Below are 12,354 nucleotides of genomic sequence, written 5' to 3'. Positions count from 1 at the left end.
GTTTGCCATTCAATCAACCTTCTTCAGGTATTACATGTGAACACAGTCTTCTAAAGCCTGCCTGAAGATGTAGTTGGCACACATACATACACAGATTATACACACACAACAGATTCTGCCCTGTCTTCATAAAAACACTTCTACATGCCTAAGGGCACCTGACCATATTGAGAGCAGTGACAGAGGTCGAATTTGTCTTTAACCTATGGATTTTGTAAGTGCTGACTGCCAAAATGTGTTTTCTCAGCTGGTTGGTGTGCCGGCCGTTTGTTAATCAACCATCTTTTACTATCCATTAGCGTACATTAAGCTAAAAAAAATGGATTTGGAGCGGGGATCCCATTCTTCTTGTCTTATCTAATTTTCTGTTCTCAGAGGAAGTTTATATTTTTCCAGTTGAAAGGGACAGAATTACTGCAAAAGGGTCTGTCTGCACTGACAGATCTAGCTCGCTTTTCCTCCTCAACAGCTGGGTTATTATTATTAGAACCGGCACAATAATTTATAATGAAGAATTTGACACCTTTTTCCATACATATATCACAGGTTGCCCACATTTATTTGTTATTCCAAATTATTAACCGCAGACTTTCTGCCAATAACTCCCAAAGGGGCATTAGTGATACAATATATTCCTTGTCCCCCCCCCATCAGGAAATACTTTCATTAAAGTCAGAGTGGGAAGCATTAATTACCCCTTATTTAATAGTAATAACTCATCATATGTAATCATTCCTCAGAGATAGATGCTGGTGTGATGACCCAAACTACTGCAGAGTTTGAATTTAGCATTGGATGCAGATGAAAATTCCCTGAGAACACAAAGAAGAGCAGTTCCAGCTTTCTGGGTCACATCCTTGCAGAAAGAAGCTTCTGTTGGATCATGATCTTTTCAGGACTGCTTCTGTCTTGCCTAAAAGCCTCAGAAGTCATGCCACTGGAGTGATCACTGCACTGTGTAGGCTATAGTTTGAAAGGTTAAGTGGGATTTCAGCAGTGAATAAACCTTGTTTTGGTTCCCATAACAAGGGTGGATATGATCCCATATATTTTGGCCAGTTAGTTTTCATTTGTAGCAGTACAAGTCCAGTATAGCTCCAGGGACATATTTCTGCTAAGCCCCTAGGTAAATCACTGTACAACTAAAGAAAACAGCCCACGGACACATCCATTGAACCTCCAACCTTGTGTCTCCTCAGAAGACAAATAAACATTTCTAATTATCTAAAGGATAGAGCTTGTTCCAACAGCATGTTGGTGGTGCGTATGAGAAAGAATCAACCAACACAGTCTTTACTCAGAGCGGGTACCTTGCTCTTAACAGCTTAATACAGCCTCAGGTACCTAGTGGCATTAATGTATGCTGAAACCACTCACACAATACCCCGGTCAGCTTGTAAACCAAAGACCAACAACAGCAAATATAAAGGGCCTGCTGGGTACAAACCGAAGTCAGCCTACTGCCTATAGGTAAAAATACAACAGCCAAAGGCCCAGTCTAGGGAACTGGAAAGTAAAAAAGCTCACAAAATCCACTGACTGTTGCCTGGCCCTTACTACGTGAAAGTTTTCAGTTATTTCAAGTTCAACAAGTGAGTTTAAACAACCTGCTTAACATAAAACATTAGGCTAAAAACCAGAAGTAAGCTAAACGTACTGGCATTCTGGCACCTTACGCTGAATAATTCATACATAAGGTATGTATGAATTATAATAAGGCACTGCAGAAAGGAAACATACATTTTTGGTCCACAGTGACTTTTTAAGCAGAACATGTAAGAACCAACTTCAAATGTGTATGTCCAGCAAAAACCTTCTTGTACAGAGTGAAAAGAGATCATTACAACTGCAGTCTATCTTCACCATTTCCCATGGTGATTTGCATTTCCTTATTTGATTTTGCCCTGAAACAAAACAGGAACCCTTACAAAACCTCATCTAGAAGAAGATTTAGGGTGTTATCCTTGCTCCAGCACAACTGGGCTCACCTCATTTTGACAAGCTAATGGCAAATGCAGATTTGATGTATTAACAGACAGGAACTCCTGGGACAAAGGCCTCCCTTCCAAAAGCAAGCACCAGAAGAGGTCCAAACTGTCTACAGAAGAGTTGTCGTACTACAGTTATCAGTGCATCAATTCTCTCCTTGGTTGTTCTGAATGTGGTCTCCTACTGAGCACCATATGCATGTCTGATAGCTGCCATTAAAAATCATCATTGCACACACCAGTCCCTCAAATACAGGCAGTGGAAAATAAACTCTGAATCCCAGCAGGGCTGGCAAATGAAGACTTTTAATACCATACTCAGCCAAAGTACACAGCTACTTTACTCTTGGCTAATGCTGCATCCCTTCTGAGACACCTAAACCTACGTGCAAAGTGACAGCGTTGCTGCAGTTACATCTTTAATCACAGCAGTGGTTAAAAGCCAAAAGTAAGCTAAACATATTGGCATTCTGGCACCTTATGCTGAATAATTCGTACGTAAAGTGCTGCCGAAAAGAAACATATGTTCTTGGTCAATAGTGTCTTTACTGTAAAATATTTAAGAATTAGCCTTGGATGTATACATTTCATAGTAGCCCACTGGGATGCTGTCAGAAGGTCTATCTGTACCTGCATATGCTTATTCACTGTATTGATACAGCAGGTATCTATAGCAAAGATTCAAATCCATATAGCAATTGTTCAGGTTATTCATTTTGAACACTTCCTTATAGTGGATGTGGATGATAACCCACACTTTCTTACGAGCACTACATGAAGCAACATGCAAAGTTTCTCTTCCTCTCCAACCACAGCAACAGGGATGTCCAAATTTACATCCCCTTTATAGCATACAATCTATCTTGTAATGCTTTCCATTTACATAAAAGTCCTCGAATCCCGTCTCATCACATCCCTGAGATCAGAATTAGGTCCAGCAGATCTGGAAACACACCCAGACACATGCACACACAGAAGAAACCTTTTGGCATATCTGTGAAAAATAGGCCTTCCAAAAAAACATCCAGTATACAGATGAGCCCTCAAATTAGTAGAGAAAGCATGACGACTTCTGCAGTGGTGGCTGATGAAGAGACACACACAAATACACCTCTGCCACCAATCGTGCTGCTAGGGCATTCATCAAATTAAGTACCAAGAGGAACAACACCTCTGATATCTCTTCATTTGGGGCTCCAGTAAATGAAGCACTAGATTAGGCCTGACAGAGGCCTAATGCAGCTTGAGCTTTTCCTGGTGTAATTAATTGGAACTTCGCCAGCTTGACAAATTGGAATGATGAATCTATCTTGTATGAATAGAAAAAAAAAATGCATAATCAGTCAAAGATTTAGTTAAGACAGCTTCTCCCTGACTCCCTGCCATAGCTAAATCCATTAAGGTGAGGAAACATCACTTTAAGGAAAGGCACTGCTCTCCGTATGTTCAATTTATAACTTTTTGTTCTTGAATTTAATGGAGCAGTCAACCTGGACAGATCTGACTTTGGAGGGGTGAGGAAGGGGGAGGTGGGAAAGGTTGGTTTATTTTTAGCATTCTAATCTTCCCTGTGCCTTGGAAGAAAGAAAATAGTCACGTTGGTTTGAATGTGCATTCCTGGGTTTGGATTTTAAACCTTCGGTGTTGCACGAGAGGATCTAATAAGTGTGCCCCACATACTTTGCTACCGAGATGATTCTGTGATAAAACTTGCTTGTCAAGTATTTCCCCTCTAACTTCTTTAATTGCTGGTAACATTTAGGCTTTAGAGGATGTGATAGATTGACTGCTCTGCCAGCACTGTTTTTTCCTCTCTAATTACCACCTAGTTGTAAAGGCCCTTTCCTGACACATTTAATGGAGAGGCAGAGGGAAAACAGGTCTGCTTACTTTGAAAATGTATTTTTATCATTCCGCAGTTATTTTCCATATATTTAATTTAAACCATGTGCTTTCCTCCTCCCTCCATCTCACTTGTTCAGCCATAAGATCTGAATTGTGAAGAACCAATTAAGCAGCTGATATCCCCACTTGTACTCAATATTTAGAGAAACTTTACATTTCCTCTTCGAGGCCGTGGGTTGCAACCTAAGTTACTTACACACTGCGGAAGAAATGCTTAAGTGAGAGGTGACAATGCTGGTTTTCATTTCAAACAATCCCGAATCCCTCCTTGGCTGGCACACGTGAAAAGCGCCAGGCAAATGTTTAGCTGACATCATGCAAATGACTGGCCATAGATTTATTTGACAAACAGTTGAGCAGACAGCCCTATACTGCACTCACTTGTACCCCACACAACCCCAGGAGCCAGGAGAATTTTGCTGGCAGAAACAAGAGCAGAATGAAACCCAAACACTGCGGTTCACGCGTTGAGCCATTCGATCTTGGCCACTGGCCAAGCTGACAGCCACATTTAAATAAGCCACCTGCTGAGTAGGGAGTTTAAAGAGCTAAGTGCTAGGGGAGCTTTAGCTGAAAAGTATATTGAACTTCTGCAATAAGGCGTGAAGTGAAAGGACTGCAGTGACAAGGAGTACTAAAGGCCATATTATGGTTCTGACCTCTTGTTCTAGGTCAGATACAGAACAGTTTTGGGCATCCTCTGCTTCTTTGCCTATGCTACCTAAAATGTATCACAGAGAAGCTCTGTCCATACATACGCGTCTCAGGAACTGAACTATATACACAGCAGATGCTCAAATTTCATTATCTTTAATAATGCTGTATTAGAGATTAGAAATGGGGTATCAGATTAGATATTGGAAAGAAATTCTTCCCTGTGAGGGCGCTGGGGCGCTGGCACAGGGTGCTCAGAGAAGCTGCGGCTGCCCCATCCCTGGCAGTGTTCAAGGCCAGGTGGGACACAGGGGCTTGGAGCAACCTGATCTAGTGGAAGGTGACCCTGCCTGTGGCAGGGGGTTGGAACTGGATGAGCATTCAAGTCCCTTCCAACCCAAACTATTCTATGATTCTATAGAACAGGAATGCTTGTGCAGAACATGTTAATTCCCTCTGGTTAGCTATTATTATAATTTTACTATCCAGAATTGTATTAGCTGTGTCAGAGGCAGAAGTCCTTTCCCAGGAAAGCCGGGAGATCCCTCTCTTCCCATGCACTACCTCACCACTAGGCCTTGTCCAAGTCACCTCATGATCTTGATTTGGTTCTTACCCACCTTGTCAATTTTCAAAGCTGTCTCTAAGCACCTAGATGCTGGAAGAGGACCACACTCTTTCTGCTGCTGATTATGTGTGAAAAAATAACAACTTCCTGCTATGACCAATCCAGTGACAAAAATCTCTCCAGAGAGAGAGACCAAACAAAGTGACAGGAAGGTGAACAATTCTGCTGTTCCAGCCTGTAACAGCAGCAGGTTGCAAAAGTGTTATTTGGCTCTTTCTTAGCCCCAAACTGTTCAAATCAAATGTAAGCAAGTTACAGCTGCAAAGACCCCTGGCAGAGAGGCTTACTCAGCTCAGCCCCTCCAGCACTCAGGCTCTTAAACTACATTGCTTTTCCTCTCAGCTTCAGAGGGTACACCTGATGCATCACATCCACGCAGGTAATTCAAATAGATACCCACACTCTTTCCTCGTTTCCAGTACTGCTGTTTAACTTTTCCCCTTCTCAGTCTCTGCTCAGCAAGCCCATGTATGCCCTTCTACCAGGGGAAGCTACCAGTTTATTTTTGATTTCTTTACCCTCAAACTGTCACACAAATGCCTTCTGACCTGGTGACATGGAGGTTGCCATGTCAAGTTCAGCAGCTGACTCATAGGCCATTACTCACACAACTGCCATTCTGCTTTTAACCTCCCCAGCCTGTGTTTAAAACCAAGTATCCCCTTAGCTACTCTGCTAGGAAACGCTTTAGGAACATAATTCAAGTAAAAGATGTTATTTTCAGTGTGGAAAACCTGCTAGTTAGATATAGTACATGACAAGCAAATAATTTTAGCAGCAAAGGACTTGAACACTCATTACAGTGTAATATGTCATGGCATTGCTCCATGCTATGGGCAATTAAGGGTTAATGGTTTGCCAATTAAAAAGATATAGCCAAAAGATCTAAAAAATACTGCGTGTCACGGAAGGTCCTGCTCTCCAAAGTGGTTCTGCAGGTGCTGTCCAGGAGAGATCTGAACATCAGGTCATGTGTTTCTGGTCACAGATCCTGCCCTGACAGTGAGAATGATGTGCCCAGCACTCGCCATATTGTGCAGTTTGCCCTTTGCTTAATAGGCAGAACAACAGAGATCAGTAGTAGGCTGCTTTACCATAACACAGGCTGTGGTAGTGTTACCTCACAGAGGACCACAGGAGGCTCAGAGACTACAGAAGTAACCTGCAAGCTATCTGTGCATATACAGCCCCCTGAGCAGCGCCTCATTGCCAATCCACATGCACATCCAGCATCTTCCTTTGCCCTTAGCTGCTTCTTGATGCAATCAGAGAAAACCACTAAAACACGTAACTGCAAACCGGAAGCCTGAGGTTGCAATGTCTCTTGTGTCTGGGTGTTTGGCTCCAAAGGGTATTTCAGCCTGATAGAACTGTAGAAATTTCAAGTTCAATTTTCCCCCTATCTCAACACTGGATACCTGATCCTTTGCACACATGCACATACCTGCCCTTGGTACAGAAGGTTTCCCTTCTACTGTAGAGATCTCAGTTCAAGCTTTGAGTTCAGTTTTTATTCTCCTCCACACCGAGTACCTGCTCCTTCATGCACATGCACACACCTGCCTCCTGTACAGGTTTCCTTTTTGTTTGTTTCTTTAACTACCCTTTTTACGGGAGAATGATCAATCACTTCTCCCTCTTCCTAGTTATGTCCCTATTACAGCAGATCCTGTTCCAATAAATGATTAGTACGTGCAGAATGCATTAAAATGAATTATAATAGCAATCTGATCCCCAGTGCCTCAGCAGAACCTTTCCATCACAGGTGACAGCTTGGCTCCCCTGGGCTTAGCTCTGGAGAGAGAGCACCAGACCTCAAAACTCAATCCAATAACTTTGTATGAACCAAGTTCCAAGTACACGGAGCGTGCAGCTCTTCCATTGTCTCCAAGCTAGGAAACCTGTACCTCAAAGGCTATTCAAGAAGCTGGTACACACAACCTCATCTCAAATAAATGTAAATGCAGTTTTCCATATATTATGTGATTACAGCCTCTCCCTGCCTATGGTGCTATGTTTTATTACAGGCCACCAAAAATAATTAGTTGGTGACCCAGAAAACTGATATATAAAATCCTTTTAATCACCAATATGGCTTTCAATTATATAGTGTAAACTTATTAACCTTTTTACTGCTGAGATTTGATTTATGGAATTCCAGCTGCATTGACATTACAGGAGGAGATAGAAAGTGTCTTGTATGACGCACTGGGATTAACAACTGATAGCTGGCTTTGCTATCACAGAGCAAAGGCAGCATCCTGTGAGTCCCCAGGGGCTCATTGCTACCAGAGCTATGTGAAAAGTTTGGTCTGTGGAGTAAGGCTGTGTAATTCCTGTCACTCCCTATACAAACCAGAACACACAGGCCAGTTCTGGCTTTCAGAAGGAGCAGAGGTTGTGTGAGCGCTTGCTGCATTAATAAACAGAAAGGGCAAAGGTAGGGCTGCATTTGCACCTTTCCTCACTCGCATGGTCAGAAATAGTTGTATATTGAATTGAGACACTTTAGGGAATTCTCCTGCACAGGAATCCTTAACAGCAGCTTTATTCAAACAAAGGTTGAATGCAAAGAGGAGGGCTATTTGTGAGGGTGCAGTTATAGAAACTGATTTTCAACTATGTTCTTTACTCATTTTCATGGAACAGGTATTTTCCCTTTTTATAGGGAAATTTAGTGGATTTCCCCCTCCACCTCTGGCACTCAGAAAGTTTCCAGAAACTTAAAGATTGGTATAAGAGGGTTTGTTCACTTTGTCCTACTACAGAATGAGCATTTAGTGCTTTGCACAAGGTCTTAGACATTCCTGGTCATCTTCCCATGAGACTGTGTTTCTGATGCAGAGATCAGCAAGAGAGATAAACAGCCCACAGTGAAGCCCTAATTAAAAACCAGATTACTAATTTGACCTACATAATGCATCAAGATCCCATAAAGGATACAGGAATCCATATTGAAAACACTACCATACAAGACTTGATTGAATCAGCCAAGGATGAGAAGACCTGTATTTCCAGCCCACACATGTCATTCCATTCAAGTCTCAGCAATATACACAAAAATAATGAATCTTGCCATACCCTCCATCCACAGTTCCCCTCATATTCTTGGCAGTTCATTATTTGCTGTTCAATGGCAATAAAATAGAATAGCAATGCTCTACAAGATCATTTCTGCTGTGAACACCTAACTGCCTCTTTTACAGTCTCAGGAGGATCAAAATAATAAATAGATCTGGGTCAAATTTTGCAAATAAATATCAGTTTTCAATTTCCAAACCTAACCTTTTTTTTTAACCTTAGAAGCCCCGTTACAGTTAGCCTGTTTTTCAGGAATTTTTAATGTGCAAGCATCCCTCAATGACACAAAACAGCAAGGTGAAATAGCCATAAACTGAAGCAAACCCTCATCGTTCACTTAGGTTTTTGTTGTTCAAACTTGAAAAGTCATGACAGACACAGAAGAGACTACGTGGGCAGGTGCTCTGATAACATGAGCAAAAGCCATCATCTTTACAGAAGGGAAATGCCAACGTTTGCCATCATCTTTCTCAGGATTAAATGTTAGTGAATGAGATACAGTTTCCCACACAGGCACTGCCTCGCCTGCACAATGCACAGCCTGGTTCCCTCTGGGCAGTTCTCAGGTCACTGTTTCTTTAGCCAATACAGGTTTGGAACGGCGCCCTGCAACACACACACTGGACAAAGACCCCCAAAGCCCAATTGGGCCATACCTGGACATCCAGCGGATTCATTCCCAGCTCAGCTTTGAGATGTCCTTCTCCATGAGCTGAGATTTCTGGTACAGCATAACAGGACACGTTACAGCCATCCAACTCATGCCAGCTCCTCCAAGGGCTAATAAGGCCCATCACAGAGATAGGAAGGTTTCCAAGCACATTCTATGAAACAAGGAGAATAAAAATCAATGGCACTGCATAATCCAGTCAGTGCTTTCCTTTGCTCACAAATCTTCATTTGCTCAGCTGGGAAAATTATGAACAATCTAGAAATAATAAAGTCAGTCAATGACAATTATAGCATAAAAACTAATAGAGAAGGTGGCACGAATCTGGTGTATTCAGTTCTGCTGAAACTCATTTATAATTTTTAATAAAAATAGTAACACTTTACAAGAAGTGGACATCATTTAATACTCAATTACTATAAAATTCCTTTGGCAATATATATTAAATGCAGCAAATCTGTATTTATACCAGGAGGGTTCCTCAAGATTGATGTTATCGCAGTGAATACTAGGAGAATGTCAAGTCCAACACCAGTGCATTCAATATTCTTGCCCTCCAGGTCAGATATCCTTTCCTCCCCCACCCTGACATTTGAGACAAGTCCTTATCTGTGTGGAAGGAGCCACATGAATTATATATTATATAAAAAAGGAATTTGCAACACAGACTGCAAGGCCTTTAGCAATGATTAACTGAGACATTTTGAATAACACCACAAAAAGGTACAGCTCCTAAACAGCCAGCTTTTTCTTGGAGGCCAAGAGGTTTTTAAACCCCTACATTAATAAAACAAGCATTATTTCAGATAAAGCACAGAACCTTTACAGCAGAGCCAACTTCAACTTACTGAAGATCTCTCTTTGCAAGAAAAACACCATGAACCTTTATCCTCTACTTGCAACAGCTCTTATGCTGTAACATCCTTAGCCCTACCTTCCATTAGAGGTCACCACGTAGATCTGAGCCCTTAAACTTGCTCAGCACAGGTGGGATCAGTTACCCTGAAAAGCAAAGCAGGATCTCCCTGATCCCCTACAGCTGCCTACATCTATGCTTTTAGCCACAGATGTTAGCACTGTGACTCCACACTGCTCTTCCCTGGCAGGTTGTGGGAGAATTTGTTTGTCTCAGAGGTATTTGTGAACGGAATAAATGGGATGTGATCACTGAAGCAGCAAATTGAACCCTACCAGGGTATGGCTAGACCTTCCTTGAAGCAGCCTTAAAACAGAGGCTCCCATATTTCATTAAGCTCCAATCTCTATTGGGGGTGGACTGGATTTGGTTTAGGAAATGCAGCTTGGGAAGCTGAATCTGAGACCATGCTTTTCACCTGGATGTATTTGCAGCCAGGGCTCTTACCTGAATGTAATTTCTAATGTAACTTGGTACACAAAATCTATCACTTGAGGATGGCAGTTAACTGGCTTCCATGGGGTGAGTGTGCTGCCATTTGGGGTGCTGTCTTGCTTGTTTCACTGTGAAGACTAATAGGATTAGAGAAAGTTTGAAAGATGGCAGGTAAAGGTCACCAGAGCCTTCAGTCTGCAACACTGCCAGGATTCAAAGACAAATCTGAAGGAGTATGTCTCTTCCCGAAAAAGAAATACTATCAAGAGCTACTCAGCAGCTTAGGAAAAAGAAACACCAGTTGGAGGTAGGGGGGCACCCTAAGTGCTCACTAGAACTAGCATTGTTCCATTTCATCTTAAATCATGTTCTGCATCCTCTGCTGGAACAGTACTTATCCCAGACCTCGGGGCAGCTCAGACACCTGGCATAATAGCTCATTAATTACTTCAGCATGGCAAATAAATTTTAATATCTTCTTGATGCTCATTACTAAACACTTCACGCATTTCCAAATACACAATGATGGTTCATTCTTCTTCATCTTTGATACAATAGACTTTATTTTACAGTTTGACTTTAATCAACGTCTCCCTCAACTCTGGGTGGCACGTGATAATGTTATATCCTCCTCTGGGGTCACCAGTTCATTTAGGAACTCAGGACAAGGTATTTGTATTTTGCTGCACTCGTGTTCTCATCCTGTTAAAGGTGATTACAACATCAGGTTTTGTCCAGTGTTTCAGCATGTAAAGAGGAAAGGTGGCATGAGGTATAATGGTAGCAGGTCAGCACTTTCAATAAGCATCCATCTGTAAACAAGCCCCTTAAAATATTGCAGCAGAGGGAAAGGAAGCTGCATCTTAATTGGGCAGAGTGAAAAGTCACAGGGCTCATAAATATAATGTGGAGGTGATCTGTCTTGCCAAAAAAGAGGAGGTTCGTTACATGAAGGACACATTATCCTTTCCTCTTCCTATGATTCAGCATGGTAAGTAGTCATTCCTAATTGGCTTACAGCTTAGTATGAAATATTAGGATGCCACACAATGTGATGACACAGCTGGATTCCTAAGGGAAGCTGAAGAGTGATCTGAGAACAGAAGAGGGACAAGAGCAGATGCGGGTCTGGAAAAAAGAATAGTTGTAGCTCACAGAGTAGCATGTCATTCTTTATCCTCCTCCTCCTGTGTACAGCATGCTGTGTACAGCACACCACTCTCCTGGTTGAAAGGCAAGAGACTTGTCATTTCAGAGTTCTTAAATAAAACGTGGGGACAAAAACGTGATTGCTGGAAGTATTGAAACAGGAAGAGACAAGCAAGCTGACTAAACCTGGGCAATAGCTGCAAAATACACTGCACAAATTTCACCTCTCTTTGTGTATCCAACGATGATTTCCTCAAATTTATTCTTGACTGGAAAGTATTTGCCAAATTACCCAGTCAAACAATCTGGGGGTCACTTACGGAAGCCCAGCATTCGGAAGATAAGCCATTTGAGTGGGCACCCAGGTCGTATGCTGGGAACTTGTTTCCTTGTCCTGGCCTTGATTCAGGAAGGTAATTAAACAGCTGCCCACCTGGAGTCAATAGGGCTATTCACATGCACTTAAGTGCTGCTGACGCCAGGCGGAGGGGAATAGACTTCTCAGGGGGAGATTTTTGCTGCAAATACTAGTGCTAATTCAAAATTCACTTTCTACAAAGTCCTTCTCCTGCAGTCAGCTGAAATCAGCTATATCCACTGTTGTGCTTGCCAGGAAACTTGACAGAATGTTGCCCAAAGTGAACATAAACGACAAATAAACACAGCAGAAATTAATAACAGGAGTTCAGACCAGTAGGTTGCAGAAGATGTGTTATAAATTTCATCCAGCTGTAATGCAAATTCTGCCAAATGATGGGGAACATCTACCTTTTTATATCACTGTTTCACTACATATTAATAGCAACCAGTTACTGATGCAGTACTAAAATATTAATGATATAGTCATAAACCTGAATCAGTGCCTAACTTGGCAGAACAACGGAGGGCAACTTTTCAATCACGTGTGAACAAAACCAGTTTTCAGAAA

At 41.9% G+C, this 12,354-nt stretch overlaps 1 long non-coding RNA gene across 1 annotated transcript in view; it reads right to left on the bottom strand.

The window, feature by feature from the left end:
* Positions 1-12,354, bottom strand: part of LOC133265836 (uncharacterized) — a 105,167-nt gene that overhangs the window by 72,437 nt on the left and 20,376 nt on the right. The window contains exon 4 of the long non-coding RNA XR_009742132.1: positions 8,913-9,080. This is a non-coding gene — a long non-coding RNA (uncharacterized LOC133265836). The remainder of the gene's footprint in view (positions 1-8,912; positions 9,081-12,354) is intronic.

The sequence above is a fragment of the Pezoporus flaviventris genome, unplaced genomic scaffold (genome assembly GCF_033815535.1).
Source record: "Pezoporus flaviventris isolate CSIRO_AGI_PZ_B2104156 unplaced genomic scaffold, CSIRO_AGI_Pfla_v1 ptg000006l, whole genome shotgun sequence".
NCBI lineage: Eukaryota > Metazoa > Chordata > Aves > Psittaciformes > Psittacidae > Pezoporus > Pezoporus flaviventris.
The sequence above is the reverse complement of the archived record's forward strand: the minus strand, read 5'-3'. Positions and strand labels throughout refer to the sequence as shown.